Source organism: Rhea pennata, chromosome 7 (assembly GCF_028389875.1).
Source record: "Rhea pennata isolate bPtePen1 chromosome 7, bPtePen1.pri, whole genome shotgun sequence".
Taxonomy (NCBI): Eukaryota; Metazoa; Chordata; class Aves; order Rheiformes; family Rheidae; genus Rhea; species Rhea pennata.
Window position 1 is genome coordinate 28,881,380 of NC_084669.1, and position 25,195 is coordinate 28,906,574.

The following is a 25,195-nucleotide window of genomic DNA, read 5'->3' on the forward strand; positions in this document are numbered from 1 at the left end:
TATTAGGGATAATATCTCTATTAGCAACAGTCAGATATAAAATTAGTAAACCTTCAGATAAGAGGTTTTTTTAAAAAAAAAAAAAAAATCATATAATCCTATTTTGCCTGGCCCCCTGTGCATTCTTCTGCAACAGTTATTCCTAGTTTGTCATTGTTTGGTGCCAAAATATTAAAACTGTTTTGATTACACCTCTGAGAACATTATTTTAGTTACTACCCTAGAGTCATGAAGCAATTTGAGTTAGCAGAACCAAGGTGCAGGTCTCAATTTGTACAGTGGTTTTTTTCAACCTGTTCTATTAATTTAGGATTCTCTACTCCCTAGTGACACTCTTTTGAAATTGTTGTCTCTTTTTCCTTTCCATAATAAGATACTTTATGCTCTTGATGAAAATTTTAGAATGTTAGCCTAAGATTAGCAGAAACTCAAGTGTTAGTCTTATGAGTTATGTTTACTTAGTAGTTCTCTGCCGGACACTAACCCATTCCATTCCTAGACTGTGCCTCCGCTCCACTCGCCTCCCCTCTGTTCAAACCTCATCTACTTTAGAGAAGTTCTGCAAAAGTATTCACTGTTGATAACAACGTTGAATTTACAACTTTACTCTAGAAATGCTATCACTAATACAAATAGTGTTTCTGGTTTGGCAGAAAGATAAATTCTGTCAGCAGCTCATATCTTCTACTCTAAGAATTTAATCCGTAATGTAGTAATAGGTGATCTTGTTAACTTTGCTAAAGATGTTAGTGGAAATTCAGTGGAAGGTTGTAAAAGTAATTTCATCCATGCCCTATACTAGTAAAAGATTTACATTTTACTGTTTATTAAAGGATATTGTAGACCAATATAGTTTATCTGCAATTCTGACACTAGACATTTCAGAATAATGTTTAGGAATGGATCCTGCTCTTTTATGTATGCATTTGCAAAGATTATGAGGAAATGTTCTTCACTAACCCGTAATTGCTTTATATTGTGGTTAAAATGTAGCGAGCTTAAATGCCTTTAAGTATAGAAAACAAGTCTTCAAGAGTTGAAAGAAATGGACATTAAGAAAATTTTGTAAGGATTTTGTGCCCCTCTCAGCTTAGCTCTTTCTTAGTTCCTTCTCAAAAGTCTTTGTTCTTTTATCTGTGTTCTTATTAGCATATTTTCTGCCTGACTTCTGTTTCCTCATTGCCCTAGATGGGGTTTCCATATTTGCTGGGAGTGATCTTTTTTGTCCCTTATTCCCTTTGCAATTTTCGGTGTTTCATTCATGAGGAATCCGCTGGTTACTTCTCTTTGCCTGGGCTGATTCCTGCGTGGTGTGTCCCCTGTGGTTTCTCATCCTGTTTTCTCTAACTCTGTGGGGATTGGTATTCAGTGTTACTCTTCACCTCTGACTGAACTGAGCAAAAGCTGAAGATGTTGACCACAGCCAGGATTTTACAGAAAAACATCACCCATATAGTGTCATAATTGAGATCATTCTGTAGGTTGCTACATGCTGCCTGTCTCTCACTAACATACAGTGAAAGAAGATTGTAGAAGTGTTCCCTGCTGATCATTTAGAGATGGCCATCCTCCCTGCTGGGCAGAAACCATTCAAAGCTAAAAAAGAACGCGCAAATATCAGTATATTCACACAGGAACCACACCAGTTTTGTCAGGATTTGATAATTCAGACTGCAAATTGTCAAATCAGATTTGACAGGAAGATGCAAACAGAAGGATCAAACTAGTAGTTCGTCTATTCTAGTGTTGTATCCCTGTTGCTGGTAGCGCTAGCTCCTTCAGAGGCTGACATTATAGTGTCATATCTATCCTCCACCAGAAAATGTTTCCTTTCTATGTGTAGCGGGTAGAAGCTGGAAGCTCACCTTAATATTGAGAGGTTATGTCCTTTGTAGTTCTTTTTTTTTTGTGAATACTTCTGTATATTCTAAATTGTGAACATGTGAATTTATTTAAATAGGCATGATAATTCTGAAGAGTCTTCTTATTTTTGTGTCCACACAAACATAGTGCTGCTTTGATAAATGTAGACATTCTCATTGGCATATTTCACCACCAGGCCTGATTTTTAGAACTGAATACAAATAAAATTGAGTGGAAGAAAACCTGAATAGCATCTGAAGAAAAGTATTTTTGAGAGGGAGCTGGGAATTTTCTTTTCTATAGTCTTTTTGCCCAGTCTTAATATGTCTTGCTTTTTAAACTGTCATGTGCTTGGACTTTCTTTCTGGATTCTCAGTAGCATTGATGTAAATAATTGCAAGTTGTGTATGATGGCAAGAGTGGAGACAGCAAATGACTGCAAGAAGTACAAGGGCAAGTTTGGAGATCAATTTGTAGGACGCTAGACTTAAAGTATTTTCTTTACAGTGTAAGATCAGATCTTCTGCATTACTGGAAAAAAGTTATTTGTATCAACTTGAGTTGAAAAGTTGATTTTAACTCTGAAGTCTTCCCTTCTGGTCTTTTAATGTGGGGGCTTCTTTTTAATTAACAATTAATGTATGAAGGGATGTCAAAGTGGAACTCAGTTTTCACTGTTTTGATGTAATTCTGCCTTTGTCAAAAGCCTGATGGAATGATGATAAATCAAACTGGTAGTTATACTATAATAGCAAGGATCTGAAATCCTGCAGAAAAGCAGAGCACACATGCATAGGGAAAGAAAGGATCAGACACACAGATAATTAGGTATAATAGCATATTATATCCAGTTTTCAAAATACAATAGCCTCCCATATAAAATGCTATTTTTAAAAGGATGTGTTTCATCTTTGAAGCAGAGAGATTTGAGCTCTGGGGAATGGGCTTTTTCCTACCTTCCTTATTGCTGCCTGCCTTTCACTATACACAGTGTTTCTAACCTTAGTTCTGAACTGAATCTCATTTAGTAATGTCAGAACACAGGATAAATACAAATGATGGAAAGTTAGCCAAATAAAAGTGCATTTCTGAAAGCACCAGGAAGAAAAAATGATACCAGAAAAATTACCTCCAACACAAAGTGAAGCTAGAGCAATATTTAGAGGACTCACTTCTAAAAGATGACAATACTTTTCACGACTTCATCCCAAAGTTGCAGTACTTAAATTGCCAAAGCTCTTACTAAAGTCATTCCTGAAATGGTCTGTGTGTGAGATTAAATTTATCCGTGCTCTGATTTGTGATACTGTGATTGACACAAAGCAGTGGCTACAAACTATTCATGCAAAAGCTCTGAAGAAGATACAGACTTCTTTTAATTAAAATGATGCAAAGTCAGTGTCGTGGTATTTTACTTCCAGTGGAAGTATTGGTGACAGTTAAAGTGACCAGCACATTGAGCTGTAACATGTCAAAGCAATTTTTGGTATTGAATGGATAAGGTGGCATGCTGTAGCCATATCATGGGCACAGGACTAACCTATCTCAGTTGGCTGCTTACATATATAAATAGATTTTCAACTGTATGACTTTCATGAAAGTTGTAAGTAAATTAAGGTTGTTAATGTTTTTTTTTGTTTTCTATTTTAAGGCACTGTTTGAAACTTTTCACATATCAGAAAAGTTTATTACACTTCTATCATTGGATGTGAAATGGTAGTACCACTTTATTTGGAGTTACAGGGTGTTATGAATCAGAGGAAACACAGAGTTCTGAAACCTTTCTCGATCTCTTCCCTCAGATGTTCTAACACCCATTCAGCTTATTCCATTTACCTGCTCTTTGAATTGGGATGAGTCACTTCAGCATCTTTAGTTTCTGCTCTCCATTTTGTCCTTTGGCATGTTCAGACTGAGAGATTCTTTGAATTTGGGACTGTCTCAGCTCTTTGCATTCTAGCGTATCTTGCCTTGGGCTAGTGTTCCCTGAAATAGGCCAGGAAATTGTGTGACAGGGCTACAATAGCATAAAGCAGGTTTTGGACAGTGTGAAACAAGTCTCTTTTCTATAAAGTTATTGGCAGAACTGAACAGGTGTGATCAGGAAGGAAGGTCCTTCTTACCTAAAGGAGAATGGGTGTGCACAGGAGGTCCCTATGGTGTTGCTTAAGAGGGAGATGACATTATACTTTGACACCATTTTTTAAAACTGTTTGCTCCTTTCTTGTCCACATATTACAGCATTGTAAGGGCTTTTCTGTACCCTTTTTAAAGCCCTAAATAAATACAGACATTATATAAATACCATCCTTGCTGTAAGAATGGAAAAATTACCACTTGTGTACAGGCCTGTAGCATCAAATATAACTTAGTTTGCACCATGTTTTTCTTCTGGCATAAACTATCATAATTTCACTAAAAACATGGCTTTCCAGATTTCACTACCTGGAGCTCTGACCTTGTCTGTCTGCTTAGCAGCTGTAATGTGACATGAACATTTCTGAACCATCACTCTTACCTAGTTTTCTTGCTGGCATCACTGTATATTAAAAGAAAAGGAACTCATAATCCCTAATACTTCCACATCTGTTTCCAGAAGCCTTATCCACTACAGCACTGAATGTCACTATGGAGAACTGGAGGGTGTTAATTACCTTGCACACTGAAAACTTTCTGTAATACCAGTTTTCAGAAATAATAGTAAATTTCAAGGTGGGAATACCGACAAGCTATAAAAGGAAAGGGTGAAAAAAGGTTGTATCAATATTGCTCTGAAGAAACCAGATTGCTCTGAAACAGGTTTATCTAATATAATTTGTCAGAAAAAGGGAAAAAAAAACATAAGAAATTGTGGAAAGAATTCTGAAATAGTGCTTTACTACTAAATTTTTCGAAGGCGGTATTTTGTTGTTGTTACCAAAGATTATTTTCAGAGAGTGTTGTGTTGCCATGCCAACGGAGGGCTTGTCAGTTTATTTGCTCCTGCTGTCAGAATAATACATTTCTGAGTTTAGTCTTCTGAGGAAGCCAAGTGTAGCCTGAGTGAAACATCACAAGCTTCTCTCAAAACTGAAAACACAGTCTTCAAATATATACATATGTATTGCTCAGAAAATAAAGGTTAGATGATAGGTAGAGGATGCAATTTGATTTTTGTGCTCCTTTTTCATTATTTGTAAGTAATGTATATAAACAATTAAATCATTTGGACAGGAATAATTTTTCATGCAGTTTGGTACCAGTGATGAATGTTAGAGATACCTAGTTAACAGACAAATAAACAGATATATTAAGTATCCTCTAAAGTTTTGTCAGCTGGCACAAGGCCGTTATGCAATTAATTACCTGGAGCAAGAGTTCGAAAGGCTAAAATTAGTAGAGGTGCAGCATGTATATGCCAATGTGCTGAGTGGATTCCCAGTGAAGGTTTTTTACTGTAGCCTAGTAGCTAAAACCTAAGCTATACCAGTCCACTGAGCAATACTCCCTTCTTCCCTTTTAATGAAATTGCACAGGCTAGAGTCATTAATATGAATCTAGTGCTTGACATTGATATAGGACCCCTGTATTCTGAAAATAACCTCTCCTCCAACATTTATGAAGCTAGCTACCAAGGTCCTCTTCGTATTTTCCTGACCGTGGAAAACACTCATTTTAGTGAGTTTTCAGACAGCTCCACTCCCCATTTATGCTTATCTAGTTCACCTGATTAGGCTTTTTTTCCAGCTTCCATCAGGCAGGTTTTGGACACTAGTCAATAATTGAAGACCATCATATTTTAGTAACCCATTTGTACCTAGATAAACTGTCAGCATGTCTCCTAGCTGTACCCTGCTTGCTAATGAGGGTGGGATCGAAAGACATCTATACCAGGAAAGTGTAGGTATAACTGTCCCTGAAATCTCAGAATCAGCTCTTTTGCAACCGACTGATGGACAGAAGCAGGCCTCAGACTAAGCAGACTGGGTAGCAAGGCAGTGATGATGTGTCAGTGAATACATGATAGTCAGTCACTTAACAGGTAGCATCCTTGGTGAAAATGGAGCTCAGACCTGTGCTGCTTTGTCATAGCTACCTAAGGATGTAACTAAAGTTTAGCCCCAATACAAGTCTCCCCAATCTAGAGGTTGTCTAAATGAGGGTGACTAAATTGATAGCCTGGAAGCATTCCTAGGTTTGCTGGGCCTGGGTGTGTATTCTTATTCCCTCCCAGCTATATATATATATATATATATCTGGCAAATCCTGAGTGCAAACTAATTCTCTTCCCTACATAAATACACACACTTTTGGTTTTGTAGGAAGGAAACCTAAGGAAAGGCCTGGAAAAAAAGCTATGGTGGGCTGCAGGCTCGTGATGTGAACCATCCAAAGCCTGAGGCCCAGTATGTGTCATGGCGCAGACTGGCAGCTCACTCTGCCAGTAACCTGGAAGTCCCTCCATTGATTACAGTGGACTTTGGATCGGGCCAAAGGTTCGAAAAGAGCTGAGTATTTTTGTGACTATAAGGAATATACTGAATTATCATAATAAAAACACATTTTAGAAGTGACAGTAAATCTTGTGCTTTGGGGTAAAAGCCAGTCTCTTTAGAGATCAGAATAAAACCTGTGGTAGTAGGGCTGAAAAAAAATTGTCCCACAGCTGCCTGCTGTGTGCATCTGATACTTCCATCTGATACTACCATTTCAGAGAGAGAATAATAGATCCTGGATCCAATCCAGTATGACAGTTCCTATATTTCTATTGACTATTTGATTTGAGTAGGGATGCTGTCATGATAAGAGCACCCAGAATCAGGTTCATAATAAATATAAATGATGTCTTTTATTTGTTGTATAATTTATTGTTCATTTATGCATTCCTCTTTGCATGACTTAGCCTTTCATGCTAATTTCTCTAACGGCTGAATTCATCAAAAGGATAACCAGGAGATATTTTTCAATTTAACAAATACAAATGAAGCTGATGCTTCCTTATCGATGTCTTGAAGCATGTAGAATAGCTCTTGGAATAATTACTAGGTGCTGTGTTGGTGAAAAGAAGAGAAAACAACAGTATTTCATAAATATTAGGTTATAGATTTCAAAACTAGATAAATTCTATTAATTGATTTAATATATCTCCTCTATGAATTGGATGTAAACCAAATTAGGTTCATATCAGTCACTAAACTGATAATGCATTTGATAGTAGTGCGGTAGTATTCACTGTCAGTACCATATGTGCTGAATTTGTCCCATTGTAGTCTCTGCTCTAAAGATAACATTTTACATGGTGATATCAGAATACTGCAAACCAAAATGCAATAGTGATTTCTCTGAGTGTCATTAGCGAGTCCTTTTTTTAAAAAAAAACCTCTGAATATTATATATTTAAAAATGAGAACCTCCTGGCTTATTTTTAAGGTACTAGAACTTCATTACAGTGTGTTTGCTACAATGGATAGAGAAGTTCTCAGCTTTGTGATGGATTTGTACATCATGGCACTTTCTCTCTGGACAGTTCTGCTTTGCTTCAGGGATGGCTTGGAGCATCCAAGGGGAGCAGCTTGAGCAGTCAGTCTCCCTGCTGTGATACTTGGGACTAAAGCAGCGATGCGAGGTCATCAGGGTCTGATCGTCACTCCCAGCTGTTCACTAGGATTCAATTATATACTGTACATTGTGTTTAACTGGCACAAAAGGTTAAGATGAACTTGTCTGCAAGCTACAAGTGAGCCTTGCTGCATGTTGATGGCAAGATGGCTGGGTGAGGTACAGCAGCATGGCTGAGACTCCTGCCCTGCGCCCAGCATGCCCCACATGGTCCAGGTGCTCCCGCACCAGCAGTCGGGGCCAAGGCGAGGCACAAAATCAGTTTGGGACTGTTTCCCAGGCTGGCGTTGATGCCCCACATCACCCAGATGTTGTTGGATGGTGCTTCTCCAGCGTGATGCTGGCAGCTGAGTGCCCAGGGCCCCCAGTACCTAGTAAGGTGGACACACTCATTTAAGCTGTACTTTGCCCCATTCCCTGGGCCGCATTCCTGAATCACAACATCCAGACTGTCAGACTGCACTGCTGACAGGCTTCCTAGGAGGCAATTCTGCAGGGGCAGCAGGGAAAGCTGCCTCCCATGCCCTCTCGGCATCCAAAACATAGGATATGAGTGCCTACTGGGAAGAAATACATGTGATTCACACCAATAAAAGTCATGTGTGAGAATTGTCCAGAGGGTGCTGTATTTAGCCACAAGAATGAAGAAAGGTATTTGTAACAGAGAGGATGCATTTTTACTAATAATTCAATTATTGTCCAGTAATATTCTACTTTTCAATTATAGGTACTGAATGCAAATGTAATTATATGTATTGAGTAAAATTCCTGTTGGAGCATTCTTTAAGCTGCACTTAAGTCTATTTTTTAAGATTTTGTGTGGCGTTTGCACTTTGATCTGTCTCTAGAATTTATGAATTTTAACCATGTAAGAAGAAATATGCAGTTGGAGAAATAAATGAAAAGATAAAGGCAGTAGCAAAGGAATTGGTAAAAATAAAGAAACAAACAAACACTGATAGTGTCACTGTGCTACATCTTAGTAGAATGAAAAGACTAATGTCTTCAATTTTGGGGTATCCATCAAAGCAAAAATCAAGTATTGTTACTTTAAAATGAATACGATAAATAAATGGGTTGAAATTTTAAAAGAAATTGTGTTTCCTGCTCTGCATGTTTTAATTTTAATTTGTTTGCTATTCAACAATTACAAACAAGGATTTCATTATTAAAATTGGTATTTGTTAATCAGGCTTAAATTCTGTATCTTAATTAATTCTGCAAAGAATTTAATGGATCAGGTTATTAGAAAACTGACAAAGCAGGCGAAAAATGAATTTTCGCTTTTAAAATCCTGTTATAGTGTTTTGTAGTTGGAGCTCTTTGAAGTGATTATATCATAAGAAAATGAGTAGATTTTAAATGTTAAAAGTAATGTAACTTTGACACCTGTTTCCTGTTTTGAAAGCTTTCCACCTACATATTTCCTGCATTTCCATTCTACTTACACAGTCACAGATCAAGTGTACATTCAGTACAGCATATATGCACCATATGTAAGCTAAGTAATAGAAGTGTGCTTCCCAGAGCGCTGTAGTTTGGGCAAAAGGATTCACCACCTCAGAGGCTCTGCACATGGTCTTAACTAGTGCCCATGTGAGTCTGCCCAAATATATGAGAATATATATACTCTGGCAGAAGCAAAGACCCACATGCCTCCTTAAAAGCTGCAAGGCAGGGTGCTGAAGAGAGGCCCTTCTGGAAATGGCTGATTGGGACTGTTTTCATCTCTATCGCTTTTGAAAAACATTCCTACATTTGAAAAAATTTGAACAATTTTATAATCAAATATAAGAGGGCTCCTTGGAACCCTTCGCTACATAGCAATACGTGTTCCAAAGTGCAGCCTGGCAGGAAGAGGTAATCTCAGTCTCGGGGGGGAGACAACGACATGACAACCAAAACCTCTCTGGATGCTATTGTAAATTCTCTGCTATATCATTAACTGTATGAAATCTCCTTGTATGCATCTGTGTATAGCCATCTTTAGGTATAAACTTTTAAACCTATGTGATTTGGAGTTTTCCCATGAATGCTTTACTACTGAAGGAATGAGACCGTTAAAGCCCCCAATCTGTCCGATCAAGCCCAGCCAAACCTGAGGCCATGGATAACTGCCATTAGCTGGCGGTTAACATTTTTTAAAATTGTGGTCACTGCCTTTTAAAAACAGATGAAGCTGTACATGTACAAACAGAGGCATCTATTCTGTTTGTGTATCATTGTAAAAATTAATCAGACAGCTGGAAATTCAGCCCCTTGCAATCCTTTCATTCAAGAGACCAGCCTAAAGCTTTCAGCGTTGCAAACAAAGCTGCCAAGAAGAGTTTTCCCTGGAAGCCTCTGTTCCGATTTTAGAAGATGTATAGGAAAGAGGGAGATGGTGATCTTGTTTCCCAAGGAAACTGCTGCGTGCATACCCGTGTACTCAAGGTGACTCTGTGATATATTTGTCCTCCATCAGAAGGTTTTACTGCACAAATTGCAAGGGATTTCCAAAGTGATAAAAGGAATGCATCACTGCAAGTTTGCTTTACAGGCAAAATATATGAACAACATGCTTTCTCACAGTCACCATGCAGTAGCATCCCCAGTGCCTTTATAAAAACGGCTGTGCCCTTTGAAGCCCTGTGCAGGGTGAAATGGCAAGTGTCTGGTCAGTCTCCAGAGAGGGGCGAAGGAACTGGGCTCTGAATAATGCCGACAAGCCTCTAACGCGCTCTGCTTCTTCACCGTCACAGCCAGTGTCAAGCTCAGATTCTGTCCTTAGGCAGAGATGTAGCAGGAAGATAAAATCATCAACAGAGACATGCTGATTTATCATATGTTGTGTGTGTGTGTATATTTTAGAGCTGCATAATTCTTTAATCTCGTTATAGAGTGATAGAAAAACGTTAAATGCACAATAACTGAAATTCTTTCATTAAGCAATAGAAAGAATGAACACATAAAAAGTAAAGAGAAATCAGTACCTACGTTTAACGAAGAGAACCTTACAGACAGTGAAGTAATACTGAAGTAATACGAAGTCTGTGTAAACCTGAAAGTTGCTCGTTCACGACTATAGTGCTTGTGGAATTTTATACAGAGCTTCCATTGCTCTCAAAACTGTCATTTAATCCCGCTTTTCAAACAGCAAAGCCAAAGGCCGGAGTTATGAAATGTGGGTGTGTTGAGCATGCAAGACACCAAGCACTGAAAATACAAAATACTAGTAAATACTGATATTTTTTTACTTGTTGGCAGGTGCTTGTACATGCCTATTCTCACTTAGAGGCTTGTCTTAGGACATGATGATAAGGAGTGTATCGCTGGCGTTTGCATGACTCTCAAGTCTTGCGGCTTTAAGAATCCTCCCTGCTCCATTTTTCTTAGTCTATATGGCAAGATTTGCAATAAAAACATAAGAACTGTCAATTGCTAGTGTGCACTATGGAAACAAGTCCTGCAGGCTTTGCTTCAATTTCATCCGACAAGACTGTCAGACCAGCGCTGGAGCCATTTATCCATTGATGACATGCTGAGGGCAAAGTGAAAGAGGGGTTACATCTGCTCTGTTTTACTGGGCTTCAAGTGGAGGTCTTAAAGTCACAGTGCGTAAGGCTGATATTTCAAGTATAAGACTTATTTTTCCTTATTGTATACCAACAATAATTTTTTACATAGTCATTTATTTAAACACCAAAATGAAGTATATAGATTTCATTTACATAAGAAATACATCGGCATTGAAATAAAATAAAATAAATAAATTCTAGTCTAAAAATCATTTGCTGGAACATTCAGATTTTCCCCAGGCTGCATATTTGCATTTAATTAAATAAATTCAAAAATTCTCTGGTGAAACAGAAGGCTTTATTATGTACTACATTTTTTATCATCAAACTGTAACACCCATGATGTCTATTGATCACAGAATCACAGAATGGTTGAGGTTTGCAGGGCCCTCTGGAGATCATCTAGTCCAACCCCCTTGCTCAAGCAGGGTCACCTGGAGCATGTTAGACAGGGTTGCATTCAGGCAGGTTTTGAATATCTCCAGAAAAGGAGACTCCTCAACCTCTCTGGGCAACCTCTTCCATGGCTCTGTCACTCTCGCAGGAAAGAAGTTTTTCCTCATATTTAGGTGGAACTTCCTGTGTTTCAGTTTGTGCCCGTTGCCTCTCGTCCTGTAATTGGGCACCACTGAAAAGAGTCTGGTGTCATCCTCTTGACACCCTCCCTTCAGATATTTGTAAACATTGGTAAGATCCCCCCCTCACTCTTCTCCTCTCCAGGCTGAGCAGGCCCACCTCTCACAGCCTTTCCTCATAGGGGAGATGCTCCAGTCCTCTGATCACTTTTGTAGCCCTACTCTGGACTCTTCCCAGTGGCTCCAGGTCTTTCTGTTATGAAGGAGCCCAGAACTGGACACAGTACTCGAGCTGAGGCCTCCCCAGGGGTGAGTAGAGGGGCAGGATCGCCTCCCTGGACCTGCTGACTTACACTCTTCCTAACGCACCCCAGGATACCGTTGGCCTTCTTGGCTACAAGGGCACGTTGCTGGCTCATAGCTTGTTGTCCACCAGCACTCCCAAGTCCTACTCTACAGAACTGCTTTCCAGCAGGTCAGTCCCCAACCTGTACTGGTGCATGCGGTTCTTCTTCCCTAGGTGCAGGACCCTGCACTTGCCTTTCTCCAGACTTTCTCTCGTCTCCAGGCTCTGGAGTTGCTGATGGCTGGCCTTAGCAGTAAAGGTTGAAGCAAAGCAGGCGTTCAGTAATGCTACCTTCTCTGTATCCTTCATTACTAGGGCACCCACCCCATTCAGTAGCGGGCCTACATTTTCCCTAGTCCTCCTCTTGCTATGGATGTATTTGAAGAAGCCCTTCTTATTGTCCTTGATATCCCTTGCCAGATTTAATTCCAACTGGGCCTTAGCTGTCCTCGTCGCATCCCTGCACACTCTGACAATGTTCCTATAATCCTCCCAAGTGGTCTGTCCCTTCTCCACATTCTGTGTACTTCCTTCTTGTGTTTGAGTTTTTCCAGGAGCTCCTTGCTCATCCATGAAAAAACTGTACTTACTGTAAAAGGCTTTTTCTAATTGTCTACACTCCTGTTTCAGCAGTATCACTCTAGTTCAAGTGATATACTGACCTTGTGTCTAAAAAAGCTTAATCACCTTTTGACTTCATGGTTATTTAGTACTGGCATGGCCTTGTGTTGTCTTCAGAAACCCCCCGATTGCATGGATTTCTTTCACTGGCATCCTCCTATAAGTAAGTAAGTAAGTAAATAAATAAATAAAGATCAGGTAAAGCTTGCTGGGCTTGCCTTGGCAGTTACCAGTGGTGATTTTGAGGCAGGGAAATGAAATAGATGTCAAGAGATTCACTTAACAAGTAATCAGATTGACAGAGTTATGTTAAATGAGGGAAAGGAATTGGGAAAGTTGGGAATTGGGAGTTGGGAAAGGAATTGAGACTGCCTTTAGTTTTTCACATGGAGTACATTACTAGCCACCTATGGGAACAGAGACAAATGTGATATGAAAGTCATGTTTTGATTTTCTGGCACTATTAATGGAGAGAACTAGGGTTTGTACTTAAAACTGTTTCTTACCGTTCATAAATGTCATCGCTAGGAACTTGTACTGTTTCAATATTTTCTGGCGACATTGAGAATTTTTGAGATTTCATTAAATCCTCGGAATTGTGGATGATAATGGATCATGAACCAACTATAGAGTACAATGCAATATAGCAGTTGCTGAGTATTATGAAAGACTGTGCTTCCAACTTAGGTTGACAAGAAGTAGCTATTTATTGAATCTTACACAGTCAGCTAATATTATTGAAACAGTCATGATAATAACTGAGAGAATTAAGTAGATAGGTCCTGTAATTTTGTTGCTTATTGAAATATATCCTTCCTTAATCATAACTTCACCTACTAGTTTGCTTTAATATGGTGGAGTGGGCAAAGAGAAGCTATATTTAGAAAAAAAAATAGGTAATTTTCATAAAGCAAAGTTCATATATTGCTTCTGCATTTCTGGCAGATACGGTTGTAACTGTTGTTAAAGGAAAAAGTAGAGCATGTTTAGATAGCTGCTGGATAAGGACAGCACTAGTAACAAAGAGATCAGTGCAAACATTAAATACAACATTACATAACGATGCACGTTTAATTTTTTTAGAAGACTCCTCTGTATATTTTGACTTTGTATTTCATAATCTAAAAGCTGCATTTCATTTTAAAAAGTTCTTACTTGTGTTGCTACTCAGTGAGCTGGGCGTTTTTCTTCATTGAAATTTAGTGACCATGCAAAAGCCTAGTTTGCAACTGACTTGCAAATAGCGTATTACAGTTAAGGTTGGTCTGAGACAGTACTGGTTTAGGCAAAAACTGGAAGATAAATTTTGCCCAAGTATCTGTAACTGTGGAGGTATATTGTGAAGGTGGATATTATTCAGTGTTGTCTACAATAAAATGAAGCAGTGAACAGCTTTTCGTAAGACAGGAAAAAAATCAGCACAACAAACCTTATTAACAGATAAACCTTATTAACAGGGAAGAATATGAAGTAGCATGTCATGCAAACTTTCTATGCTTCTGAGCCAAAACAAAGTCTTTGAAAGACAACAATAAAACTGTATGAAGAAGACCATGCTTAATACTAAAATTTTTATTTCTGAAAATCTAATCAAGCTTTACTAGGTTTTAAGGAATCAGGCCTTCCATTTCTTTGCCCACTTCCAGTTTCTGCTGCTTACTTAGTATAGTAGAATAGTACTATGGCAGAGAATTGATACATTTAGGAAAGACAAATAGAATTTGCATCTTTAAAGATAATATTTTAATATAATCTTATTTTAATTTAAATGAGCCCTCCAAAATTAATGTATTGTTGTTAAGGGAAGTGATAGCATTGGCATCAGTACATAGAATGCCTTAGCATGTCTTCTAAAATGAGATTTTCTTTACATCTTTCAGTGCAGGGAGCCTCTTGGTGATAAAGGTATTTAATATGTCTTGTATTTATGTGTCAATATCTTTTCACGTATTGAGTTCAGACTCTTAGATGTTTAATATGACTTACATTTGAGGTCTTTTTTTCCCACCAAATACATCCATAAACCTTATATGGTAAAATAATAAATGATTTGGATCTTCATTTAAGTTAACTGAGAAATAACAGATACCGCCTTTTTTATTTTGTTGCATCTTTGCCTCTTATCATGCAAAACATTATATTTAAATCTTTATATTCCAGGCAAACTCTAAAGCAGACAAATATATCTAAGAAATTTAGAAACCAAATGAAATGAGAGCTGGGATAACAGTTGTGTAAAATTATCAGAATTTTTACAGTTTCAGAATTCCAAAATAGATCAACGTTTAAATAATTGTATTCTTACTGGTAATCATAAGGTAAAGGAGGACAGGTCAACTCTCTTCCCAGACCACTTGTCCTCTGAGCTGTGTTTCTCTCCTTTTACAGACTCTTACTTTCTCTAGTATGTCTTGCTGACATAGTAAAGTCACACTACCTGTGCTCATATTATCTCTTGATGTCTTACTGCTTGTTGCAAGTTCTATAAATCCTGCCACAGAGAACTGGAGATAGAAAAAATGTTGAGGTAAAAAATTAAAATATTTTTCTGATTTGGCTAACTGCAATAAATGAAAATATGTCAAGAATACTTTTTCTTTATTAAGCTAACATGAAAGTTCTATTATATTAGTGATTTTGCATCATATTATGCTAATGTTGATACAATGCAAAATCTTATCATATTAGTAAACAGCCAATGATTTGGGAGTACAATAATTTTTTACTGTAGTTTTATCCTGCTATGATAATATAATAACAGTTATAGGAAAGTTTAATTTGTTTAGGGAAGATGAAACTCAGGAATTTGAATTTGAATTTGACATTATTTTGTTTCTGTAGAATGTGATTCAGTTCCTTTTGAATCTTTCAAGTCTTCATATATATTTTTTTAATAAATACAACCTAGACAATTTGTTTTTTAAAAGCGAGCTCTAGAAAGAGTCTATGGAGTTTGTTGCTACAAGAACTATGTAACATCCACTTACTAGTTATGTGTGTTCATATATTTGAACCATTGCCCAGAAGGTTGTTCTCAGGTATTTTGGAAGGTGAAAGGAAAATATGCTCTAAAATAATTCAGTTTACAGTGATCCAGAAATAAAATGCTATTACTTACATAGATCAGTAATCTCAAAGAGCATGTTAACTTTGAAAGATACACTTTCTTCCAAGATAGCCTATATTCTGTCTACAGAAAGCAAAAATTATTTCTTCTCACATTGCTCCATCATGTACTCAAAATAACACTGAAATTTTGAAGCTAGCGTAAGAGGAAAACTCGGTCTTTTACTATTATATGTAATTTATTGAAATTTTTGTAGGTGGAATTTCAAAGTGATCTTGGAGTCAATGGAGGGAAGTGCTTCCTTCCTTTCATCTTTGTTGATTTGTTTCATAAGATGTCAAGAGCTGAATCAATAAATGCTTGTTTTTCATAGTATAAGAGTAATCTTATTACTGAACACTTTATCCTCTAACACAAATACCCTAAATAAATCCAAAAGGGTACCAAAATTTGAACTTCAAATGCTGAGAAGATAGGCTTTGTAATCCTATTGAAGACAAGTAATAAAACTAGCATGTGATTATGTGGTAGGTTATAGGGAGTCAATTTTTAAGGTCAGAAGGGACAATCTGAATCATAATTTGATTTCCTGCATGGCACAGGACAAAGAAGCTCACCTTACAATTTCTCTGTCAAAATCTATAGTTTCTATTTGAGCTAGAACAAGTGTTTTGAAAAATATATCCATATCAATTTAAAGATTTCAAGCAATGTGGAATTCAGCATCCTGAATAAGTTGCCTCAAGCAACTTGCACATTCTTTAAGGAACAGAAAGTTCAGTAGCAGTAAGATAAACATTCATAAATGGATATCCTCTTCAGAAATGTAGTGAATTCAAAAGAGCAGATATTTTCTCACTCGCAGCTACCAGAGTATAAATAGTAGACTCTTGGATGCTCCACAGGAGAAAAGATACAGATTTTGCAGTTCTGTTTGCAAATTTCAAAGCTGATCTCAATAAAGCATGTTCTCTGAAGGATATTTTATCTTTGAAATTGCTTGATCACATTGGAGAGCGAGGGTTCTTTCAGAATTTCACTAGCAACTTTGTGAAACACCTGAAATCTCACTATTTTTCAATGACAAAAAAGTGTTGGTTAGAAGAGATAAAGACAAAAAATCATCCTTTTGATGTTGCAGATAGTGACACAATCAGGATAAAGTTCCTAACAGAAAGATCAGTTTCCTAACAGAAAGGTAATTGAATAGTCCTTGCTGAAAAAGCTGGAAGGCTATTACATGATATAATAGGATATATTAGAAACAGTATATACTACTCTTAATATTCTCACCCTCTGTTTTAACTTAAATAGGTCAAAAGCTCTTTTTTGTTTTCTCAGTATATTTAGAATGTTTTATTCACAAATGAAAACAGTGAAGTCATCTCCACTGACTTTTAAATAAACTTAGTGTTAGATGAAAAAAAAATCTACATGAAAGATTTTAAAACATTCTTTACTGGACTTAGAATCCTACCTGTGGCATCACGTTTCTTTATTCTTCTCAGAATTTGCAAGTTTGCCTAGGTCTCTGCCCTTTCCAGAGCTAAGAACTTCCCATTATGTATTGCCTACTTCTTAAGGATTGGAACCGCTATTGCTTTGGGCCTGAACAATTGCTAAACTGTATGTCTAATGCAGCAATATTCACCACCTAGTTTACTTGATTACTACTATATATAGTTTTTAATACTTTTTGGGATGGTATGTTACTACATAGGGCAGACTTTGCTAAACCATGAGTGTTTAAATGCACTACTTCTTTTCTTTTTGCCATACCTTGTCATAAAGCTTGCATAGCATCCTGTTTCCATATAAACTACAAAACAACATATTGTTACATGCTTCATACTCTCCATAGTAATATCAAAGCCTCACATTAAATCAAGGTGCATCAACAATGCTTCCAAAATGTAATATCTTGTCCTTTAAAAGCTGTTTTTTATAAGAGAACGAGGCTACCTGTTGATAAGAGAAGATGAAGGTAGTCTTGTGATCAAGTAGACCCTGTTGGGAATCCTGGTGTTACACCATTCACTTGAGATTTTGCACAGATATTTTCACCAGTCTCTTACTTTATTATGAGGCTGCTTACATTCCCTTTTATCTGTATTATTTAGCTGCAATACCTAGTATGTTGCAAATCAGTCAGTATCACTAACTTCTTATTAAATTCTTGAAATTACATATTCTTGGAACTAACAGGGAAATAAGTCAGGGAGTACAGCGTGTTCTCTTCAAGAATAATAATTCTATTTTAAAGGGTTGTCTGTTTTTGCCTTCTTCCAATAACTAGGTTACTCTGACTTTCTTTAGGAAGCTGTTTCATAATCTAACATCCCATTATCAGCAATTTTCTACGTTACTTAGCTGATTCATTCATTTTCTCAGTTTTATTTCATTTCTTCTACCTGCAGTTCTTTGTGGCAGAATATATAGAACTTGCAACAAGCAGTAAGACATCAAGAGATAATATGAGCATAAGCAGTGTGACTTCACCATGTCAGCAAGACATGCCAGAGAAAAAAAGAGTCAGTAAAAGGAGAGAAACACAATTCCGAGGACAAGTGGTCTGGGAAGAGTTGACCTGTGATTCTAACAAAGAGCAGAACTACTCCTATCCTTAAAAACTTCTTAAGCTTCTTCAAAAGGAGGTGGACTGGATTGTGAACCAGTGTTTTAAGAAGTGTTGAGTGACCTGAAAATGCTACGCTGGCGTGCTGATAGCTTCCTCCCAAAGAGAGACAGTGTAACATCTGACACTAGTCATTTTATTCCTTTTCTTCTCTTTTCTCTTTCTCTGCTTTTTCTTTCTGTCATTCTTGGAAGAGATTATTCCAGAGTAAGGGGAGCTGATGAACTTACATTCTGCGTCCTGTAAGGAAATCTTTCTCAGTCCTGACAGCAGAGGACAGGAATATGGGCTTATCCTTACCAAAGAATGCACTGGAGAAGAAAGTTGACCTGTGATAATCCTATATATTACTGCTATCTCTACATCTAGAAATGTTGTAGATTGCATATTCTCACTGCTTATTGTTTCCCTAAGAATATATGTATGTGGATCAGCAGCAGTGCATATTTGCCATGAGCATATATTGATCTGCTTTCCTCTACTCTTGCAATGCAAACTTGTCTCTTTGTTATCTGGCATTCTGTCTTTGTTCAGTTTGTCATTGCTTGGTTTTCAAGGTCTTTTCTTTCATTACTTAATCACTATTGATATTTATTGTCTTAACTTTTATTGTAACACTAATTCCTGCATTAATTTTTACCTCCTTAGATTACATTAGGACTGTAATTCAATACTGACACAGACTCATCAGCCTCATTGATTACTGTATTTATTTTGTGATGATCATTATCAATACAAATTCATGAAATGTAGTACCAGCAATTTTAAATGAATGCCAGAGTTAAATATTGTTAAAGGGCTTAGTATGCGCTGAAAAATGTTAACATTTTTTATATCATGCATGATAAAGTCTTTGCTGCTACAGTTCTTTTATAACTTTTTTTTTCTTACAATGAATGTAATTTTATCTAGATTAATTTATCTATATTTGAGTTTAATGATGTTCTTTGGAGCCGTATAGTTAACCTAATTGACCCACTGATTAGGATGCTCAAGATATTAGTGGAGTAGTGGAGTTGGTTTCTTTTTTCATTTTTCATTTTTCTTCCTTAATAGCAATCCAGTCAGAATTATAAGAGACTTTATATGTATTCTGGGATCAGTTAGTACCTGAAAGCTATTTCCTAGTACACAAATGTGCATATATACATATCCTTAAAGTTTTGTGGTTTGCTTTCTCCTCACTTGTTCACAGCTTCTTGCTAGGACACATTTTATTTGTTTCAAAGAACTTATACAAAGCCAGGATCTGCTGGTAACTCTTGGACAGCTTTACTGCTTATGTTAGCGAACAAGACCAGTAGCAGTGAACACGTAGTTAAAAGTAGCAACCTAAATTAGAACCTAACTGGTGACCTAGTGATGAAAGTATCCACTTCTCATTGACTATTCCCTGAACCAGCCAGTCTCTCTTGATGTGATTTTCATTAATTTTTATGTAAAGAACAAAAGAACGAACCATCTGCTGTATCATACACTGAAACAATTGTAAAATATATACATACATGTTGATTCTTTTAGATTTGCAGACATAAAAAATAGTTCTAAAGCAAAAATGAGACTAGTTTATGTAAGTATGTACCTGTATATCTTGCTTAGGTAATTATAGAGGGCAACAGTATCAAGCCTTATCATTTTTACTTGAAAGTAATGGAGTAAAATACTGAGTTGTGCCAACTCTCAAGCTCAGTTATTTCTTAGCCTTTGCTCAGTTGCAACATTCATAGAAATCAGCAGCTATTGCACGTCAGCAAAGATTTCTACATTTGATTTTCTCACTTCCTTTGCATTCCTTGGTATGTGGTCAAGCCAAACGTATGCAAACACATACTTTAACATTTTGCTTTTAAATGGCTTTGATCAAGTAAATGCGTCTATGTTTTTTCTTCTTCCTATACCGTCATAAAGTATCATATAGAAAAAATCAAGTATGAACTTGTTTACTATTATCCAGCTGTTTCTGATGGAAAATTATGTAACACAAGAAGGAAGAAGTATGAAATTCATAAGAAAAGTTCTCTAAAAAGGCCTTCAAACTTTGCTCAGATTTCTTGATTACAAAAATGAATAATCATGATGCAGCATACAAGGGAAAATGTAATTTTTCAAAGAGACTTTTTCCCACTGGAGGGATATATTGTAAAAATCTAATTAAGTCTGAAAATCACATAGACTGGTAAGGGCTGGGGCAGGGGAAACGTAGACATTGGTGAAGTTCCCTTATGAAATATGTAGCTTTATTAACATTTTCAATAAAAAAAGACAAAGATGTATGAGTATCCATAGGTAAGGTTTTCCAAGTGTCAAAAATAAACAGCAAGGAATACTTTCTAGAGCTATACATATATTATTAAAATAAGCTCTCAAGTGATTGTCTTTACATCTGATTTTCCTAAAAGGTTAAAAACAGAAAGGTAACAGTGCTATTTTTGATACATGCAGGATAAAAAGAGTGGTTTCTTGGTTACTACTGTTACTTTTTATAGAAGAGAGAAACTGATGCACCTGAAGGAAGATCTGATATTCCAGGGTGTATTTTATTATCTAGGGAGGGTTACACTGGAGGGCCGGACATCATTAATAATATTGCTCTGTCAGAGGTAAAAAGCGATGAAAGTTGCATCAGTCTTGATGTTCTCTTAGTGCGGGTTAGATGAGTGGACAGTGAGGTGGATTGAGAACGGGCTGAAAGGCAGAGCTCAGAGGGTCGTCATCAGTGGCGTGGAGTCCAGTTGGAGGCCTGTGGCTAGTGGCGTCCCCCAGGGCTCAGTCCTGGGTCCCATTCTGTTCAAGCTACTCATCAATGACCTGGATGAGTGGACGGAGTCCCTCCTCAGCAGGTTTGCTGATGACACCAAGCTGGGAGGAGTGGCTGACACACCTGAGGGCTGTGCTGCCATTCAGAGAGACCTGGACAGGCTGGAGAGCTGGGTGGAGAGGAATGTCCTGAGGTTCAACAAGGGCAAGTGCAGGGTCCTGCACCTAGGGAGAAATAACCCTAGGCACCAGTACAAGCTGGGGGCTGACCTGCTGGAAAGCAGCTCTGCAGAGAAGGACCTGGGAGTGCTGGTGGATGACAAGTTGACCGTGAGCCAGCAATGTGCCCTTGTGGCCAAGAAGGCCAATGGTCTCCTGGGGTCATTGGGAAGACTGTTGCCAGCAGGTCGAGGGAGGCGATCCTGCCCCTCCACTCACCCCTGGGGAGGCCTCATCTCGAGTACTGAGTCCAGTTCTGGGCTCCCCAGTACGAGAGAGACCTGGAGCTCCTGGAGAGAGTCCAGTGCAGGGCTACAAAGATGATCAGAGGGCTGGAGCACCTGCCCTATGAGGAACGGCTGCGAGAGCTGGGCCTCTTCAGCCTGGGGAAGAGAAGACTGAGGGGGGGATCTTATCAATGTGGATAAGTACCTGAAGGGAGGGTGTCAAGAGGATGACACCAGACTCTTTTCAGTGGTGCCCAGTGACAGGACGAGAGGCAGCGGGCACAAACTGAACCACAGGCAGTTCCGCCTGAACGTGAGGGGGAATTCTTTCACTGTGAGAGTGACAGAGCCCTGGAAGAGGTTGCCCGGAGAGGTTGTGGAGTCTCCTTCTCTGGAGATCTTCAAGGCCTGCCTGGATGCAACCCTGTCTAACGTGTTCTAGGTGACCCTGTTTGAGCAGGGAGGTTGGACTAGATGATCTCCAGAGGTCCCTTCCAACCTTACTGATTCTATGATTCTATGATTCTTGTACGCTCAGTTTGCCCCTAAGGCCAGCAAATTCTCAGGACATCAGTGAAGATGTCTTCTTATGTCTTCTTCTGATTTAAGTGGAAGATGTGGCTCATGGAAGTGAAATGAAATAACGCTTTTGAATCCAGATCCTCAGCTGATGCCAGACTTAATGTCTTTGAAGATACATCCTTATACTATATATTCTTACACCACCGTGAGAGTCTGTGTTGTTTACTGAGTACTTGTATACTATATAGAATAAGAACTTTTCTTATTCCATTTTTTTTCTTAGTCCATTATTTCAATCTAAAGGCTGTTAAGTTGCCCCCTAAAGATAGCAAGCTTGTAGATCACATATGAGGACCCAGTATCCATGCAGATCTTTTCTAGAACTAAAATTTATTTCTCTTTGAAAGTGTGGGTTTCCTTCAGTGCTTCTGAGGAGTTCTGTGTGACATGGGAAGTAGCTTTGATTGTTTCCCACAGAAGGTGGGTGAATTGAATTCGGTGAGGTTATTTGATATTACACTTAATTTGGTCAAGCATGAAAGAGTCTGAACAAAACAGTGTTTAGTGTTCAGCAGGCCAGGAATGATGTTTCAGCTAAGACGAGCACTAAGTGATTTGAAAGAAAGGATCACTTTGAAAGTGATTTATCCTATTGTAATAAATCACTGAAATCATTCAGGACACTACTTCATGGTCCTGAAATATTAGAGGAGTAGATGTGATGTCAGTACATGCACAAACTTGCTGAATTGCACTGAAGTGTTGTGAGCACAGAAGATTGTTTTGACTGAATCCAGAACTCCCATGTAAAAAATAACAAAATCTCAGAGGGAGTGAGTCTCTATTTTACTTGAAAAGAGAATAATTTAATGTAAGATAACAGAACAGTAAAAAAGAATTTATGCTAAAGGTAAAAGCTTTCAGGAAAGTTACCAAATTGAATCAAAATGGAGCATGATTTAAAAAGATGCTTTGAATTGGGCTTCTCCTTTGCCTTGAAGATTTGTTGTAGGTATGTGCACGTCTCTTTTTAGAGTGCAAATAAGATTTCTGAGGAATTCTCAAAAAGTGTCAAGTGATTTTGAAAACTCAAATGATGTGTTTAACTGTGAAGGAGAAAAAATAATATCTTTGCCAGGAGCCATGTAAAATTCAAACCTATTTTGGTTTAAATGAAATCTGAGATGCACTGAGTGAACTCTTACATCCACCTGAGAGACTTTTGAAAAAATCATTTTCTAGTCCTAAAAGTGTGCCTTATATGAGATTTGGATCAGGCAGCTAGAAAAGAGCCCCAAAATGACCTTGAATGTGTACACCGTTTGTTCAATAATCTTTATTAACAAACTAATGGACCTTACATTGTTTCATTGTAATTTACCTACACAACTAGCAGGTGGTTGCACCCCTTGGAAGACCTCCATCAATTAATTTTTCATGCAGGATTTGACAGCTGACCCCATTTGATGCTAAGCCATGGCCGGGTGGAGCAGCAGGAAAGCTCCCAGCTGTTCCAGGGTGACTGACTGAATGGAAACTGGCAAAGAGCAGCGTGTGGATTGATTTGCACATTAAAGTGAGGTAGAAAGCGAATAAGCCATCTTCTTGCTATGACAGGATAATCCCTTTCTTTTATTCTTCATTTCTACTTTTGCTTGTAAAGGAAGAAAAATACTGGTTTCTCATGCAGGCATTGAGTTAGTGCTGAGTATGTGCTGTGTGAAGTTCCTCCTCTTGCCTTTCTTACCTGAAGTCACAAAGGTGAACTGGTCAGGCATAGTGGACAATGTTACCGTGCTGTGAGGGAAAAAGAATACTGATCTACAGTGGTATTCTGTGACTTTTCAATTTTAGGATTCGGCTTTAAAATAGTCTCGAATTCTAGCAGCACAATGCAGATTTTTGTTGCATTCCAGATTTTTGCAATTTGATTTTATGTTAATCTCTTATCATCTAACTGATATTCATATGCTGATTTGTTGTTAGCACATCAGTGTACTCTTTTAATACACAAGTAGGTGAATTGGTGCCATCTGATAAGCATTTAAAGAAACACAGGGTTGAGGAGTTTATTTAACAAAGAAAACACAAAAACATATGCTAATCACGTGTATTAGCATTATTTAGCATTAGTGATATTCCTCCTGCTTCCCTGAAATTTGTGCAGCAAGCCAACATGAGGGAGACAATAGTGAGGAAGATTGTATCTGCACAGCTGCCCTATCCTTTTACATTCATCCGCCTGATGACTAAACAGATCCTGTGCGGATTATACTGGAGGGACAGGATGGATGGGTGAATAGCCCAGACGCTCTTCCTTGTCTCTGTGAACAAGGAAAGAACAGGAAGGTGAAGAGAGGACTGAAGTGGTGGGGGCTGTACCTAACATAGCAGAGCAGTGCCAAGTACTCTTATCCCCACTCAGGGGATGGGAACTCTAGTGGGACTGTGTGCCTGGGGAGAGTGCTCTTCTCTTGCTCCCAGATAGACCTGGGCTGAAAGATGAGCAAAACTATTGATTTTTAGCATCAATATTTTGTTTGCTGAGTTAGTAATATGGGCTACCATGCGTAGATTTTTTTCCATCCTTTTACTGATCTAATTCAACTTACATTGTAACTGGTGTATTTAAACTGACTTTTACTTGTGGGATTCCAAAGGTTGTGTTGGGGGCAGGAAATTTCTGCAGAGAAGGAAGATCTTTTCAGTGCCAGGTCTCTGCAGAGCTTGTGAAACTCAATTTGGTATGATAACTTCTCTATTTGGTAATCCTTTTGTCCTGAAAAAAGTATAGAATTGGGTGTGCTGTGATAGTTTCACTGTTGCCATACTTAGACTCTTGCTTTTCCTGTAAGGATTAGAGTGAACCTGTAAGACAAGATAGTGGGAGGTAAGAATTTCACACACATCCTACCCAATCCTCAGAGATGCTTAGGAACTCTGCCATTACACCACTATAAACACTGTGTGTCATACCTTTTTGGATATGCATAGCGTGATTCAGAAGTGTGTATTTATAGTTAGCTGCAGCTCCTTCTAATTATTGTATCCAAATATTTACTATGTCCAATACCATTACAAAATGGAACTGCCTGAAAGCTGCACATATATAACTGCAAAAACTGCCGTTGCACGGTGTATGAGTGATGTGTTTGCCAGAGTGACCTTGAGGGTCAGGCTCCGTGCTACAGTTTGCTTTAATTAGAAG